This window comes from Monodelphis domestica, chromosome 2, assembly GCF_027887165.1.
Source record: "Monodelphis domestica isolate mMonDom1 chromosome 2, mMonDom1.pri, whole genome shotgun sequence".
Classification (NCBI taxonomy): Eukaryota; Metazoa; Chordata; class Mammalia; order Didelphimorphia; family Didelphidae; genus Monodelphis; species Monodelphis domestica.
In genome coordinates this window covers 295468862-295487590 of record NC_077228.1, presented here as the reverse complement: position 1 = coordinate 295487590, position 18729 = coordinate 295468862, and the positions used below count along the sequence as shown (strand labels likewise).

The 18729-nt window shown below is 32.1% G+C and overlaps 1 protein-coding gene across 3 annotated transcripts in view; it reads right to left on the bottom strand.

The window, feature by feature from the left end:
* Window positions 1-18729, bottom strand: part of GLYATL3 (glycine-N-acyltransferase like 3) — a 73480-nt gene that overhangs the window by 42906 nt on the left and 11845 nt on the right. The window contains exon 2 of one of the 3 annotated variants that reach the window (XM_007484061.3): window positions 15042-15094. The exons of the other annotated variants lie outside the window; for them this stretch is intronic. The gene's annotated coding sequence lies outside the window, so the exon portion shown is untranslated. The remainder of the gene's footprint in view (window positions 1-15041; window positions 15095-18729) is intronic. 3 annotated transcript variants of the gene reach the window in all.

The following is an 18729-nucleotide window of genomic DNA, read 5'->3' as shown; positions in this document are numbered from 1 at the left end:
CTTTTTCATTTTTAATAATGTTCTTTATATCTCATTTCATCATGAATTTTACCTTTATAAATCTGACAGGCAAATTTTTCTTTGTTCACATAATTTGTTTATGGTATCAAACTTTGCTTCTAGATCAAGTATAGACTTTGAGCCAGTTTTCCCAGCCATTTTTGTCACAAAATGATTTCTTTTCTCAATTGCTTGAATCTTTGGGTTTATCAAACATTAAGTTGCTATGGGCATTACTTGCCATGTGTTGATTACCCAATCTATTCCACTGATCCTCTGCCCTTTTACCTAGCAACTACCAAACTGTTTAAATGATTAGTGCTTTATAGTATAGTTTCAGATCTGGTACAGTCAGGCCTCTTTTCTTCATCTCATTAATTCCCTTACTGTTCTTAGGATATTATTATTGGGAAGGGTTTTAGTTTATACCCATTACATATAATGCTTGCTTAAAGTTTTAAATAGATTCCATTTATCACTTTCAGGAAGGTTCCATTTAGTCCAATGTTTTTTATAAGGAATGGGTGATGTATTTTGTGAAAGGCTTTTCCTGCATATGTTAAAAGTAATATTTGTAATAGTTTTATTACTAATGTGGTCATTTATGCTGATGGTTTTCTTAATATTGAACTATCTCTGCATTTCTGGTATAAAACCCATTTGACCATGGTGCATGATTCTTGTGATATAATGTAATTTCCTTGATAGTATTTTATTTTTAAAAATTGCATCAATGTTCAGTTGGGAGATTGGTATATAGCTTTCTTTCTCTGCTTTAGCTCTTCTTAGTTAAGGTAAACAATATCATATCTGTATTAAAAGTGGTTGGAAGGATTCTTCCTAAATTTTCTAAAAAGTTTATATAGTGATGGAATTAGTTGTTTAAATGTTTGGTAGAATTGTGAATCCATCAGGCCCTGGGGCCTCTTTCTTAGGGAATTCTTTGATGTTTTGTTCAATTTATTTTTCTGTGACTGGATTGCTTAAATATTTTATTTCCTCTTTTGCTAATCTGGAAAGTTTATATTGTTGTAAGTATTCATTTATTTTATTTAAATTGTCAGATTTATTGGCATATAGTTAGACAAGATAACTTCCAAGAACTGCTTTAAATTCTTCCTCTTTGGTTGTGATTTATCTTTTTTGTTTGTTTGTTTTTGATACTAGTAATTTGGTTTTCTTCTCTCATTTTTTAATAAAGTTAACCATTTGTCTTTGATAAAACCAACTCCTAGTCTTATTTATTGCTTTGATGACTTTCTTATTTAAATGCTATTAGTTGCTTCATCAATTTTCCAGTATTTCCAGTTGTGTTTAGTTAGGGATTTTAAATTTGTTCTTTTTCTAGCTTTTTTTTTTTTAGTCACATGCCCAATTTACTGAACTGCTCTTTCTCTATTTTATTGATGTAAACATTTATAGAGGTGAATTTCCCTTTAAGTACTGCTTTGGCTGCATATATTTTGATATTTTTTCTCCTCATTGTAATTTTCATTAATGGACAATGGAAATATTTGCCTGCCAGACTTATACATAAGGGAAGAATTTATGCGCAAACAAGACATAGAGAATATAAAAATGAAATGGATAATTTTTATTGGGTCAAATTAAAAGAGGTTTTTGTCAAAAAATGTACCCAAGATTAAAAGGGAAACAAAAAATTGGGGGAAAATGTATAGCAAGTGTTTCTAACAAAAGTCTAATCTTTCAAATATATACAGAACTGGCTCAAATTTAAAAGAATAGAAAGCATTCCCCAATTGAAAAATACTCAAAGGATATGACCATGCAATTTTCAGATGAAGAAATTAAAGCCACTTATAGTCATATGAAAAAATGTTCCAAATTACTATTTATTAGAGAAATATAAATTAAAACAACTCTGAGATACCACCTTACACCTATCAGACTGGCTAATATGACTTAAAAGGAAAAAAGATAAATGTTGGAGGGGATGTGGGAAATTTGGGACACCACTAAACTGCTAGTGGTCCTGTGAACGGTTGCAACCATTCTAAAGAGCCATATAAAGCCATATTCAAAGAGCCATAAAGCTATGTATACCCTTGACTCAGCAGTACCACTACTGAGTTTGTATCCCAAAGAGGTGAGAGTTAGGAGAAAAGGACTACTTGTATAGAAATATTTTTAGCAGTTCTTTTTTGTAGTGGCAAAGAATTGGAAATTGTGGCATTGACCATCAATTGGGGAATGGCTGTTCAAGTTCTGGTATACGGTTGTAATGGAATACTATTATGACATAAAAAAAATGATGAACAGGATGAGTTCAAAAATACCTGGGAAAAAGGGAGCTAAAAGACTGTCTGCCCTTTGATCCAGCCATAGCACTGCTGGGCTTGTACCCCAAAGAGATAATAAGGAAAAAGACTTGTACAAGAATATTCAAAGCTGCACTCTTTGTGGTGGCAAAAAAATTGGAAAATGAGGGGATGTCCTTCAATTGGGGAATGGCTGAACAAATTGTGGAATATGTTGGTAATGGAATACTGTTGTGCATAAAGGAATAATGAAGTGTAGGAATTCCATGGGAACTGAAACAACCTCCAGGAATTGATGCAGAGTAAGAGGAGCAGAACCAGGAAAACATTATACACACTGTGGTACAATCGAACGTAATGGACTTCTCCATTAGTGGCAATGCAGTGATCCTGAACAACTTGGAGGGATCTACGAGAAAAACCACTATCTACATTCAGAGGAAACACTGTGGGAGTAAAAACACCGATGGAAAACAACTGCTTGAATACATGGATCAAAGGGATATGGCTGGGGATGTAGACTAAATGAGCATCCTAAGGCAAACACCAACAGCATGGAAATAGGTTCTGATCAAGGACACAAGTAATATCCAATGAAATTGTGTGTGGGTTGTGGGAAGGGTAGGTAGAGGGGAGGGAGGGAAATAATATGATTATTGTAACCACAGAATAATGTTCTAAATTGACTAAATAAAATAAAAAAAATACCTGGGAAGCCTTATATGAACTGATGTAAAGTGAAGTTAGAATCAGGAGAACAATACATAAGACCCATTGTGAAGGACCAAACTATTATAAATAAAACAAAGTCCTGACATAACCTCAAAGGTCTTGGAATTAAAAAAATGCTATCTACAGCCAAGGAAGGAATCTTTGAAATTGCATTGCAGCTCAAAGCCCTCCTTCTTTCACTTTATTTACTTCATGATGTTTTTTTTTTTAAATTATATGTGTGATATGTGTCATATCCTGACATGGGCAATATGAAAACATGTATTACATAAAAGCACTGGCATAATCTATATCAAACTATTTACCACCTAGGGGAGAGAGGGAAGGGAGAGAAAATCAGAATCACAAAATGTCAGAAGCAATTGTCAATAATTCTTTCTACTTGTAATTGAAAAATAAAATATAAAGATATAAGAACTTTCATTGACATTGATGTTCTGAAGGGATATGGCTAGTAATTGGATTATTGGGTCAAAGGCTATGAAAAATTTAATTCTGTGAATATATCCTTCTCTAGGAAACAAAGAGTTTTTTCATTCATTTGAGTTGCATCCCATAGATAGTCCACCCTGGCTGAATGTACAATACTTTGATGATTCTTTATTATTAGGAAAGTACCCTTCTCTTTAATGCCTTTTTTTTTTTACAATATGAGTATCAACCTTCAATATTCTATTTTCTCCAACTTCAAATTTTTTTTTGGTAATAAAAGCATATAGAGAAAAAAAGCTTCTGCCAGCATCAAACTCAGTAAAGAAGAGAAATTTTCACATGGTAAAATACTTTGAACTAGCATTCACCCAGGTTTTCCAAAAGAAATATAATACATATTAGCTTAATTGTTATTTCTTTAATACCAATGTTTTTGGTTTGAAGAATTTTTTAAAAGATTGTGTATGTGTGTGTGTCTGTGTGTGTATGTGTGTGTGCTAAATGTTAACACCTTTTGACTTAGACAGAACCTAAAGGCCATCTTGTTCACCCTACAAGTATAAAATTCCTTCTACCTGACAACTGGACATTCAGTGTTCACTTGAAGGTTTCTAGTGAGAAAGGAATCATTATTTCTGTAGACAACCTACTCTTCCTTTGGTTGTCACCCACAATTTTTAAAAATATATTACCTTATTGTTATAATTTTCTTTGATGAAATTATCTATTATTTATATGAATTGTTCTTTGCTCCACCAAGACTTAGGAATTAAGTGAATCAGTCTACTTAATTTAAATTCTTTCTTTAATATTCTATTGCTGTTAATTTTTACAATGTTGTAATCAGTATGGATGGATTTAATATTTTGCTTTTTTGCATTTATTGATGGTGTTTTTATGACATACATGATTACTTTTTTCAAAGTTTCCATAAACAGCTGGAAATATATAGATATAGATACCTTTCTGTTTCAATTCAGTAATTGCCAAAGTGCTACCATATCTTGTAATAAAATAAAAATATATAATATATGTTAAACATAATTTATATAATAAAATATTCTATTCATATATGTATGTATACACACATATTTGACATTTCATTGTTTATGGTGATTATAAGCAGAATGTTATTTCTTTTTCTTCTTTTAATAATGTTTTTTTGTTGGGGGGCAGTTTGAAACAGTGATTGCAGACCTGTTTTTTGAGTTGACTTCAAGCACAATGAATTCTTTGAGCTGCTACTACCAAAAATGTTGCTGAAAACATTTTGACATATATAGGAACTTTCTTTTCTCATTGACCTCTTTGGAGTATATCTCTATCAATGAAGTCTCTGTGTATAGATATTTTAGGTTTTTTTTTTAAATTTTTATGTAGGGGGTAAAGGGGGGTGGCTTAATTTTAAATAGCTCTGCAGAATGGCTGGAATAATTTAAAGATGCACTGAATGGATTTGTGTACCTTTCTTTCCAAAATCCTTCCAACATTAACCATTTTCATACTGTATCTTTTTTTGCTTATTTATGAGATGAAGTCTTAGAGTTTTTTTGATTTACATTTCTCTCATTAAATATGCCTTTTTAATCAACCATAAGATCTTACTTTTAGGATATTATATCAGAAAACTGACTTATATTGAGGAAACTAAAACTTCCAGATCTTTTTCAGTAAACATTTTATATAATTATGTTTCCTTTTTTGTACTTGTAATTTTTTAAACCCAAATATGCAACTTTAAATAATCTCTATTTAAATTTATCTTATTAGATTTGGCTCAGTATTCTAATCTGTTCTGATCTTTTTGCATTAAATCTATTATCCAGTGTACTAGCTATCTGTCCTAATTTTGTGTCATGTCTATTCTACTGAACAACCACTCTATTTCTTTTTTAGTTGCAAATTGTTAGATGATGACCACTGTGGTATTGTTTGAGAATTAGTATTGTTAGACACTCTTTTCACATTTATTTCATTTATTCCCTTAATATTCTTGTTGATGAATTTTATCAAAATTTTTAGCTCTATAAAACTCTCTTCCATTTTTGAAAGCTATAACATTATTTACTTAAATAAGTTTTATAGCAATTTTTCCATTCTCAATGATCTTTTCAAGATAATTGATAGTAACAGTAATGACCTTGTTCAAATTGTTAATTACCTAGGAATTGGGTTCATTTGACTTTATTTGGGCCAGAGCAGTTAAGTGCTTTTTTCACTATATACTAATTTATTCTAGTTTCAACTCTCTACCTGTTTTTTTTCCCCAGCTTTTCAAGTACAAAAATTTTATTCTAAAAATTTACTCTCTCTTTCTATATATAAAAGGAAAAATTTACTCAAAAAAGAAAAAGAAAAGCAAAATGTTTAAATAGTTTTACATATTCTATCATCTGTTATCTTCAAAATAGCTTTGAAAAATCCTTCTTTTTGTTGGCCTTAGTTTTCCTTTCCCACTTTCACTCATGCCAAGCTCTAGCTTTTTTGAAACCACATTTTAAAAATTCATTATATCTATCTATCTATCTATCTATCTATCTATCTATCTATCTATCTATCTATCTATCTATCTATCTGTTCTCTCTTTCTCTGTCTCTCCCTATTCTCTCTCTGTCTCTATCTCTCCTTTGTTTCCTCCCCTACTTACCTGTATGTATTGTGCTGTTGATTAGGCTTACTTTATATCAGATGCTACGTGTTTTTTTTTTTGAAGTTTCTTTGAATTCTTCATATTTATTATATTTTAACAATATTCCATTAATTTCATATAGTACAATTTGCTCACCCCTAAATCAAGGGGCACTTGTTTTCACTTTCTTTTTTCTACAAAAATGCTGCTAGAATATTTTGGCATATTGTATATAACTCTCATCTCTCCCTTCATGTCCTTGGCTCCAAGAATGGAAAGCATAGATTTGAGATGATCTTTAAGGTCCCTACTAACTCTAAACCTACAGATCTACTCTTAGTCTTTGTGTTCTCTTTTTCAATCTTTAAAATGGGCACTTTCTACCTTGTGGTTCTTTAAATATTTTGTAAACTTTAAAGTACTCTATAAATGTGAGTGATTTATATCATTATTATTAGTATGGAACAATGTAATTTTTATGTATGAAATGCTATATATTTCTTCTTCCTAATAGCAACTGAAATCTAATCTTTATTTAATATTCAAAAATCCATTAAAGAATTAAGAATGGAGGTAGCTAGATGGCTCAGTGGGTTGAAAAACAGGCATAGAGATGAGAGGTTCTCAGGTCAAATCCAGCTTCAGACACTTCCTAGTTTATATGACTTGGGGAAGTCATTTAACCCCCATTGCTTAGCCCTTAACATTCTTCTGCCTTGGAACTAATACATAGTATTGTGTCTAAGACATAATATAAGGGTTTAAAAAAGAAAAGAATTAAGAGTAGTAATAAAAGTCTTCTTCCTTCCCTTCTCTAAAAAAATAAGCAAGCAACAACATTTGGCCTACATGAAAAACAAATAAATAAAAACATATGTCCTGCTACTTATTCCTCCCCCTTTCCCTCCCAGCTTTTTCGTTTTTTTTTTTTACCTTATCACTCAATATGTAAACAAATTGAGAAAAGGTAGGATAATGTTTTCTGTAAAGCACTATAATTAAGTTCTTAGTAATAATTATACAGGTTTTCGCTCAACATATTTCCAATTATTTTTAGAGGATTAATGTAACCTATTGAGTTTCACATTCAAGGGGGGGATTTTCTCTAAGGTAGTACATTTGGAAATTTTAACTCTAATTTTATTTTTCTAAGACTAACCAAAGAAGAAAAACAAGATATATTATTTTGTGTGGAAATGTTTCCCCTCATGGAAGGGAAAAGGATTTCAGACACATTTAAGAGTATCTTCATGGATAAAATTAACAAATGATTATGGCAATTCCAAGCTGACTTGGAAGAGTATGTCTTCCCCTTCAAATTTGAGCAACTATAAATAAGGTGCATTCAGGGACTGGGGTTGCTTTTTAATGCCTTGACTAAATTAACTTCAACAGCAGACTTTAACTTTAAGAATGTGCCAAGAAAAATAATTATGCCTATATAGCTTTTAGGGATTTCTGTTTCTCTGGAGCGTTCTGTCTCCACCAGGGTATGAGTACTTAAAATATTTCATTAATTAATGTATGCTGAATATCCACTTACGACACAAAAATATATTAGATGTTTTGACAATAATAGCATATGAGAAAAATAAATATATCCCTTTTAACAAAATGATAGAGATGACAATTATAAATATAAATATTCTTAAAATTCCTTTATTTATATACTATATTATCAATTCTCTGAATATAGACTTTTAGTCTTCAAAGTCCACTCATCCACCCACCTCTATTCTGACCCACATTCAAGTGAAAACTATTAAATATTTTGTGGGGTTCATTTTTTAAAAATAAAAATACTTTTCACATTGATATATGTGCTTCTAAATCCAAATATGTACCATTATTTCTGTGAAATGGTTAATATCATCTTTCCTTTTTGTTTTTAAATGTTTTCTTCCCATTGTCACTCACTCTTTGCAGACCTTATAAATTAAATCATTCCTACCTGTTGTTGATAGTTAACCTTGAAACTGGTGTAGTAACAACAATATCTCCGTTCTGTAGGCTTGCAGACTATTAAAGGAGCAGAGAGCTTATAGTCTTTGAGCCTGTTATAGCCCTTATGTGGAAAAGGAGGGAGAAGGGAGAATGTCCACACCTCTGGAGGAGGAGGAGTTTATGATGAGAATGAAAGGGAAATTATTTCAAGTTCCTTGTTCTTTTTTCTGATTCCTTACTTCTTTCTTTATCTGTAACATAACATTAATTTTCCCAGCAACCAAGATAATTTATGAGAATTATGTCATGAGATCTAAAAACAAGACCAGCACAGGTATAATCACTGAACCGGTGATTTCAATGACATAGAGAAATCTCCAATGGAAAATCTTTTAGGAATGTAGGTCTACAACTATGCAAGAGGCAATAAAGCAAATGGGCACAGAATGACTAATGTTGACCATCATGATAGGGACATTCTGGGAGTCTACTGGAAGGGAAATGTACACAGTGTCAGGAGGGTATCATGGCACCCCCTGTGTATAAGAGGGGCTTTCTTAGCACCTCTGAAATAAAAATCAGGAAAGACTCAGTTACACATATAACCCCTTTATTCTCTCTAAATGTAACTTTACTGTGTGATAGCTTTAGTCAAATAAAGAAGAAAATAAAATCAGTTATAAGTGTAGGCAATTTAGTGAATTTTAAAAGTCCCTTTTTTCCTTCTCCCAACATAAATTTCATTTTGATAGTACAAATCAATGTTTCTTCATCTCCAAGAGATGAATGTAAATGATCATCTCTCTGTCTCTTTGTCTCTATCTCTAACTTTCTTTCTCTCCTTTTCTCTCTCTTGTTCTTTCCAGAAAACAATCCTTCTACCAGAGGATGTTTAACAGTAGAAAAGTCTCTAAGGTCCATAAGAGATTGCCTCAATTCAGAAAGATAGTCACTTGGGAAAATATTGTTTTCCATCTCTCCTGCTCTTGATATGGTGTGGCAGATTTCCAGAGGTTTTAGCCTTTATTTACTAATGGAGGGGGACAGTTGGGAAGTCCTTCAAATGATGCCACAAGGTCAAGGTACCCAAGCTGCATTATATCTATATTTAAAAGAAGCTGGAAGTCAGCAGTCTTTAATATGTGAGAGCCTCATGTGAAAGATTTTCTTTTTAATTCTACTGGAAATATTAAGAAATAACATTACTTTAGTCTAAAGTCATTTAAAGGCTTTTCCTATTATGAAAGTGCACCAAGAACAGCATGTTGAAAGCTGAAGAATGATAGCTACAATCCAGAAAAATTGATTAAAGGTGTTAACCAAACTTAAAAAGAGACATTTTTCACAGCTAGTTAAGATCTTTGCTTTCTCTATTTTATAGAAGGAATTGGACTAATGACCCTTCTAAAGGTGGTCCCTTCTTTCCCCACTGGAGGGATTTTTAATTACTTTAAATACTTCAGGGCATTTGCCACAAGCTGGGAAGGCTGAGCTTTTGGGGGGAATGCTCAAAGAGGAATAAGTGGTTGGAGGAGGAAGATTTGCCAGGACCATTCTCTAAAGATCGGATAATTATTTCCTATAAGTTTGATTAGAATGTTAACCCCAAATTCTTTTTATCATTTTGTGACATTTTTCTTGTTCAAGATTTCTGTTAACTTCAAATTATTAAATTGTCTTTGTGAAATGATGAAGGCATGGGTGATGGTGAAGAAGAGACTACATAAGTTTGAGTATTTCTCTCTAAGGTAGAAATGTTTAGATTTAGAATAGTATTATAATAAAAATTGTTTCTGTCAGACATGCCTAAAACAGAGTACAATATTAATATTCTTTTATTCAGCAAACAAATGTTACCCATTAAACACTGAAAGGAAAACTGGTTATTTTCCAATTAAATGCTTATTATATTAACTAATCTTCATTCCCTATATGATCCTGGACAAGTCAAGATCTCTATAGATTTCAGTTCCTGCACCTGGAAGATAAGGTTAGACTATATGTCTCTGAAGTCTATTGGTGCTCTAGATCTGTGATACTACTAACTTATGAAACTATGAAAAAATGAATGAATGATTATCCTTTATATTACAAAGGAATGCTTGAGAGCTTCACTTCTTCCCATTAAGTCTGTTTAAGAGATTTAGTCCTTTCCACACCAAGAACACAAGCTAATTATTTTGCTCTTTTTATCATAGTTATTATCTATAGTCATTCTTGATGCATCGCTTTAATTTATATTCTCTCTTTATGTGTGTACATTAATGAATACATACATATAGACATGTATATGGTATGTATGAATATTCAAGGAGGACTAGCTTGGTATGAGGGCTTGCTGATCCCTTCTCAGGGCTGCTCATCCAGCCTTAGTTTCCACCTTGCACTCAACTCTCACCTGTGGCTCCAAGAAAGCTATAGTATGCACAGGGACCCTTCTTGGCAGAAGGCTAAACCAGGTTGAGAGTAACCAGTGGGCTACAAACCCATTAGTGAGTTAGGGGCTCTCTACCCCACACATGTGAAGAATTTCCCCAGTGGAATGGGCAGAGGAGACCAATTTGTTTGAACAGCCATGAAGGCAGATGAAGCAGGTACTGTGGAGCCCTTAGAGTTTGGTCAGATGTCAAAGATGCTAAGGCCATCCATTGCATCCTAGGCCATCATCAGTCATCCTGATTTTTGTCTGCCATCAAACTTTGATGACTCTGGAAAGATGAGTGAAGCTGCCATCTTTGGGCAATTCAATCTGATTTAAATCTAATTAATGCAGAAGTCAAGACATCACCCCATGCTGCCACTGGTTTTCCTTGAAAACAAAGGACAAATAAGAACCTATATGCATAAATATATATGTGTATGCATATATATGTATGTTTACACATGCATTTTGTCTCCTTGATAGAATATTTTTGTCTTTTTATTCTGTGTCTAGCATAAACTTGGTACATTTTAGGTGCTTGACATTTGGAAAATGATACAAAATGAACAAGAATATTATATATCTTAGAAAGGTGACAAAATCAGTTGTGGTATGCCAGAGAATTAGACAGGTCCTATGGAAATTATTTTGTTAATTCTTTCTCTAGGAAAGTTGGCATCTAGCTCTTTCAGATAAATGGTGTTATTATTTTCTTTTCTTTATTAAAAAAAACTCTTACTTTTTGTCTTAGTATCAGTTCTAAGATAAAAGAGAAGCAAGGGCTATGCAATCAAGGTTAAGTGACTTGCTCAACGTCACACAACATGTAAATATCTGTGACTGAATTTGAACCCAGGTCCTTCCAACAGGCCTGGTGCTCTATCTACTGTGCTGCCTAGCTGCTGCTGCTGCTGCTATTCTTTTCATAAAGGACTTACACATCCATCAAATCATACATTTTAACCATCAAGCTCATTGATGCCCTACACCAAAATGATCTAGAACTTCAATTGTCTTCTATTTTAAGATGGTGTAATGGACAGAGAACTGATGTAAGGTGGAAGAATGCTCAGTTTAAGTTCCAACCCAACACAAACTGGTTGCATAACCCCAAGGAACCTATACATGCTCTAGGCAACCCCCTAAGATTCTAGATTGAGAGAAGGTGCAGTGCAATATGTATCGGTAGATGGAGTTTCCTCAACCAGGAGTTATTATGCCAATGAAATCATAACTGTAATCTCTATCTCCTATGACATCATATTTATTCTATACCTATTTCAGATTGAGTTTAAGTTGATGCTTAAATAGCAAAGGGATGTTAAGGAAGGAGAACTACATATATAAAAGATTATTCTTCTTGTAAATATATTAATTTGGAGTAATAATTTTTGAGGTTTTAGGTAAAATTGAATTTTAAATATTTTAGCCAATAAATTAGGCATTCACCAAATAATTGTCAGTAAGAACTATACCATAAAAATGCTTTTCATATATTAACATCCTTTAATAAATGCACTTTAATATTAATGTATTAATCCCATCTATAGGGAAATAAGATTATTATATTACCTGAGTGATTGTGGACAATAGGATTAAATCTTTTGAGTCTCTATTTCTTGGTCTTTTATTTAAGTCACTATTGGGCATACCCACTCACTTGTAGCAATTTTTCATAGTGGGACAAGGTTTGAACATTTGAAGCAGTGGTTCCTAACACATGGTCCCCAATACTATTAAGAGTAGAAGGCTCCAAAGTTATAATAGTTCTTCCAATACATATGTGAAATATTATTAAAAAAGTATGATTTCTGTACATGGAATAAATAATATTTTCTACATATTGGTATTTTTAACTGGATTCATAGTATTCCTACATAATGTTAGTATATAAAAGTGTGGCTTTTTCAATTATATGCAGATACTGTTCTGACTAACACAATACAAATTTAAATAATACATTAAAATAACTTTTGTCCTTTATACTCTATTTTCTCCAAAGAGTACAATTACCATCATCATAATAAAAATATTTGTGTACTTTTTATGTTTTATGAGATAATTGACATGTGATTTCATATGATCTTCACAACAGTCCTCTAAGGTAGTTATTACTATCCTCGCTTTATAATCAGGAAAATGAGGCTAGGAGAGATTAAGTGATTTGCCCAGGGTAATAGTAGTTGAGGCTGGATTTGAATTCAGTTCTTTCTGACTCTTAGTCTAGGACTCTTATCTACTATTCCAATTAACTGCCTAGATAATGTGAAGTCCTCTGACTTTTTTTTTTATGGTAAATGGGTTTTCACTTAAAAAAAAAAATTAGGAACCATGACTTAAAGTATCAATTCAATTAGCCTAAATTCACAAAATGCTTATTAAGGGCCTGCTCTATGCCATGCAATATGGTAGGTATGGGGAATATAAAACAAAATGAAATATATAGCAAATCTTTGGATTTAGAAACTTGTAGATCATTGGTGACTTACTCTGTTTCATTATACTAATGTATGATATTTATATCTCTTTAAATTTTGCCAAGTACTTACATAATCTCACTTACATTTCCAAATAACCCTATAAGGAAAGTACTAAAGGATTTATAGAGGAGGAAACTGAGGCTCAATAAGGGTAATTGACTTGTCTAAGATTATACGGTTTAGCACCAGAAAAAGGTTTTGAACTTATACCTTCCTATGTCAAGTTCAGTGCTCTATTTATTATACTATAATGCCTCTCTCACTTTACGAGTTACTTCTGCTAATTAGATTTAAGGCATACTTGGGCTGTAGGTGAACGTGGCCAGAAAGGGCTTGTTTCTGCTAGTGGCTTAAAAAAATAAAATATCGGTTTTTAAAATGCTTTGGAATTATTTCAGCTAATTAGAAAAAAGTCCTCTCCAATATCTCCATTGCTCTGATACAGCAATTATACAAAGTTCTAATTCCTTAGAGTATATAGAACAGAATAAATGATGTGTTTTCATCATTAAAGGACTCTCTAACATGTAAGCAATGGAGGATAACCTTATTAACCAGAACAACTAATTAAAATACAAACCAATGACTCAAACAGTCACCTGGAAGTTATTGAAGCCCATATGGAAATTTGAATTTCTTCCTGTTGTGTGGTTTTTTTTTGTTGTTGTTCAGGAAAAATTCTGCATGTCACTTCATGAAACATAAGAATAAACTGAAGTTCTATTTTCAGAAACTACAGTAGGATTTTTCATTGCAACCCTGATTAATCTGAACACAGTTCTTTCTTTTTTTTTTTTAACCAGGTGCAAAGATACTTATTTTGCAATAAATAGAGAAAACCAGGAAATTCTACACCTCTGGTTAAAATGGATACTAATCCTTTAAGTTCAGGTTTCTTGTAGGTATTTTGTGAACAAAACATGTGATTATTATTTTTTCCAACATCAATTGAGGATTGGGCAAAAAAGAAGAACTCAGTGAACCTTAATCATGAAGGTGAAATTTCTATGACAAAGCACTGGGTTTGCCTCCACCCTTTTTAAAAAAAAATTTCTTTCTGCCTAGGGATTTTTTTTCTCTATCTCTTTTGCTGACATTTTTAAATTTAAAATTCCATTTTAATTGTAATTTTGAAAAAAACAAGGGTGTTTCTACGTCAACAATGACTATCAAAATATCATCTTACAGCTAAAGAAGTATATTTTTCCAGTGATATCTATATGTATTCTGCAGTGCAAGTAGAGGAACAGAAAATATTACTTAATATATATATATATATATATTATTTTTTGGTTCATTGCTGCAATATATGGCAACAACATACTGATATAATCCAAGTGGCTTCTATCTAGATATGTGCTAGACCCATATAGGATTGGGAGTGTTATTTGTTAAATATTCATTGTGGACAATAATACCATGGAAATGCAGCAAACACTATAAATTGTGGTTTAATTTATTGCTTTGTTAATTGTCTAGACTTAAGAAATGAATGGGAAAATGTTAATTTAGCTTGAGTCTTAAAATATATCATGAATTTTTGAAGAACCAGTTGTTAAGCATTTGATTTCCCCCATCACATTTGTATATATATTTGCCATCAAACAACCCCTTCTCTATTCTTTTAAGGTTTCCCTATTGATGTTGTTGTTGAGTTTATTTCAGACCCTTCTTGCCCCTATTTGGGGCTTTCTTAACAAAAATACTAATGTGGTTTATTATTTCCTGTTCCAGCTCATTTTACAGAGGAGGAAACTGAGAAAAACGGGGTTAAGTGATTTGCCTAGCATCACACAGCTAGTGAGTATTCCAGGTCATAATTTACCTCAGGAAGATGAAACTTTCTGACTAGCACTTTATCTACTTGTCCTCTCCCAACTTTACATCTTTTCAAGTTTGCAGCCATGAACTTCAGGGTTGAGAATATGGTCATACACATTACATAATCAATGAGCAATGCTTCCTATAAAACACAAAATAATCACAGACATTTTTATAAATGGACCATTACAAAAATAACCATGGCTGATAACTTTTAGGGCATCGAAGTGGCACAGTGGATAGAGTGCAAGGCTTGAAGTTAGGAGCATTCAACTTCCTGAATTAAAATCTCAGATACTTACTAGTTCTGTGCCTATAGGTAAGTCACTTTGTCTTGTTTTTCTCAGTTCCACACCTAGAAAATGATCCAGAGAAAGAAATGGTAGACCACTCTAGTATCTTTGCCAAGAAAATCCCAAGTGGGGCCACAGAGACAGACATAACTGAAATGACTAAATAATAGCGTTAATTTTTCTAATTAGCCTGTTTATCTGGTCTTTTTTGGTTCTGTCTTTAAACCTTCCACAAAATATGTGACCTTTTTCTTTGTTTCCCTCATTGGAGGATCATTTAAAGAGACACAGGAAACTTTTGGCAGCTTCAAAATAATTGTCAACAGTAGAGAGTTAAAGGATTGTGTTCATGAAGATGATTACATTGTTACCAAAAGATATTTGTGGAAAAGGGAGTAATCAATCAGTGTAATCTGATTTTGCCCTGACTATATTCATAAATCTAAGAAAAAGTCAGTCATAGTCTTCACGTTTGGGTAACACCATGAAATGTAGTTTCACAATTCTCAATATGTCTTTGAAGCCTTAAGTTTAACAATTGTACCCCTGAAGATGTGGCAAAGATGCAGAAGGTTCAGTACATTATGGATCTTTGGATTGAAACCATTGCATCTTATATAATTCTAATTCTTACTACAAAAAATATATACATGAAAATAGACTGCTTTTGTGTCCCAATCAGTCAAATTTGTACATCTATTTGTATTCCTTATGGTAGACTCTTTCAAAAATTATCTTTCTCCTCTTAAGTTCTTTCAAAACCATCTTCCTCCTTCAGATAATTGACCACCAGTTTTTTAAAGGCCTTTTGACTTTTCAGAAGAGAATGTGGAATGGAAGCTTTGTCTTCTTTCTTAAGTAAAAAGCACAAGGTTCGGGCTGCTCCGGAATCAAAGATATGTACTGCATAGGACTTTTGAGGATGGAAAAGGATTCTGAGGAGGAGCAACCCTCTTGATTGTTTTCAATATGGTCTGTAAGAATTCACATATACATGTAAATATATGTATAATAAGTAAATACATATAAATGTATGTGTGTGTATATATATATGTATATTTGTTATGAAATTGTTTTTCTTTTTTAATTGTGCAGGGGGTAGGAGGGAGAGAAAATAACATATTTTTTTTAAATAGAGTTTTAGAGCCAGGATATGTAATGTAGATGATAAACATTGCATTAACTTTAAGATAAAGTTTCTTTATTTTACTTAAATGTTTCTCTTTATTACAAGAGACCTTTTATTGAGAGGGATTAATCTATAAATGTTTGTAATGTAAAACTAAAATATATCAATAAAACTGTTCCCCTCCTCAACTTTAACATGTTAAATTTAATTGTGGTTGGACTCTGAATATTTATATAGGTGGTCACCAGGGATTTAATTTCTAAATCCCAAAATGAATTACTAAGGTAAATGGAATTTATGGTAGTTTATTTACAATAAAGGGAAGAGATTAAGGAAGAGAGAAAAGGAGAGAGAGGGTTAGATCTCTGGCTTCTTCTGATATCAGTTAGAATTTCTAAGCCCCAGCCAGGGGAAAAAATTCTCAAGACGATGGGCTTTTTCTCAAAGGTTTACACCTCCAAGAAAGGCAGGGTCACTAAGTTAGCCTTTCACTCACCAATGGTGACTGTCTAAATGGAAAGAAGTCTGGGTGTCTGTCTTTCAGTCGCTCCTCAAGTGTCTGTCTTCCAGTCTCTCCTCCAAGTCAGAGAGCTCTTCTGTCTCCATGAATCGAATATCAAATCAAATATATCTTCTTCTGCCCTCTGGTCCTCTTTTTAAAGATCTTTTTCTCTTTTGTCACCTCCCCTAAATTTCACATCTATCAATCACAGCAGACACTTTTCTCCAGGACTACCCACTCTTTATTTCATACCTTCTTTGATTAGATTATACCTTTTTGCTTTACTTAACACCTTTTTTGGTTAGTTCACCTTTTGTAGTTACTTAACACCCTTTTTGTATTTAAAATGGGTAGATCTACTCAAAATACTGAGTTATCATCTTTTGGGGATTAAAATCTAAAAATAGATTGTGGATTACAATTCAATCTTCCCACTAAAGGAAGCTAAGTATCTTCCTTGTTACAATCAGAAGATAGCTAAATCCAGTCTTCACAACATCAACAAATGTATTTATTAAAGTCCCCAAGCATAAATTGAAGAGTTTTAAAGAAATGCTACTTAAGGAAAGGTCCTTTTATTCCTATGTTTTCTAGTGTTTTCAATAAGAATAGGGTGTTGTATTTTGTCAATGGATTTTTCTGCATCTATTGAGATAATCATGTGATTTCTCTTCATTTGATTATTGATATGATCAATTATGTGGATGGTTTTCCTAATATTAAATCAGCCATGCATTCCTGGTATAAATCCCACCTAGTCATAGTGAATAATCCTTGTGATATAATGCTGTATTCTCTTTTCAAGTATTTTATTTAATATTTTTGCATTTATATACATTAAAGAGATTGGTCTGTAATTTTCCTTATGTTTTTGGTCTTCCTAGCTTAGTTAACAGTACCATATTTGTGTCATAAAAAGAATTTGGTAAGACTTCTTCTTTGCTTATTTTGACAAATAGTTTATATTGTATTGGTATTAATTGTTCTTTAATTATTTGATAGAATTCACTTGTGAATCCATCTGGCTCTGGAGGTTTTTTCCCCTGGAATGTTCACTGATGGCTTGTTCAATTTATTTTTCTTAGATGGGATTATTTAAGGATTCTATTTCCTCTTTTGTTAATCTAGGCAATTTATATTTTTATAAATATTCACCCATTCCACCTAGATTATCAGATTTATTGTCATATAAATAGGATGAAATAACTCCTAATAATTGCTTTGATTTCCACTTCATTAGAGGTGAAACATTTTTGATTTGGTACTGGTATTGGATTGGATTTGATACTGGTAATTTGACTCTCTTCTTTCTTTTTATTAACTCAAATTAACCAATACTCTATTTTATTTGTTTTTTCCCCATAGAAGTAGCTTCTAGTCTTAGTTTATTAGTTAAATAGTTCTTTTATTTTCAATCTTATTAGTTTTGCTTTTGGTTTTTGTTATTTCCAATTTAGTCTTTATCTGGGGATTTTTAATTTGTTCTTTTTCTAGGTTTTTTTTAGTTGCATGCTCAATTCACCTCCTTTTTCTCTATTTTATTGATATAAGCATTCAGGGATACAAATTTTTCTCAAGTACTATTTTGGCTGTATTCTATAAGTTTTGATATGTTGTCTCCTCAGTGTCATTCTCTTCAATGAAATCAGCTGTTGTTTCTATGATTTGATTTTTGACTCACTCATTTTGAAGAATTAGATTATGTAGTTTCCATTTAATTTTTAAATTGCCTTTCCATGAATTCTTATTGATTATACTTTTTATTACACTGTGATCTGAAAAAAAGTTGTATTTAATATTTCTGCTTTTCTGTATTTTTTTGTGAATTTTTTATGCCCCAGTACATGGTCAATTTTTTGTATATGTACCATGTACTGTTGAAAAGAAGGTGTATTCCTTTTCAGTTTTCTTCTGATATCTATTAACTCTCACTTTTCTAAATTTCATTCACTTTCCTTACTTCTTTCTTATTTATTCTTTGGTTAGAGTTATCCAGTTCTGATAGGGTAAAATTGAGGTCCACCTCTATTATAGTTTTACTATCTATTTTGTCCTTAAGCTCCTTT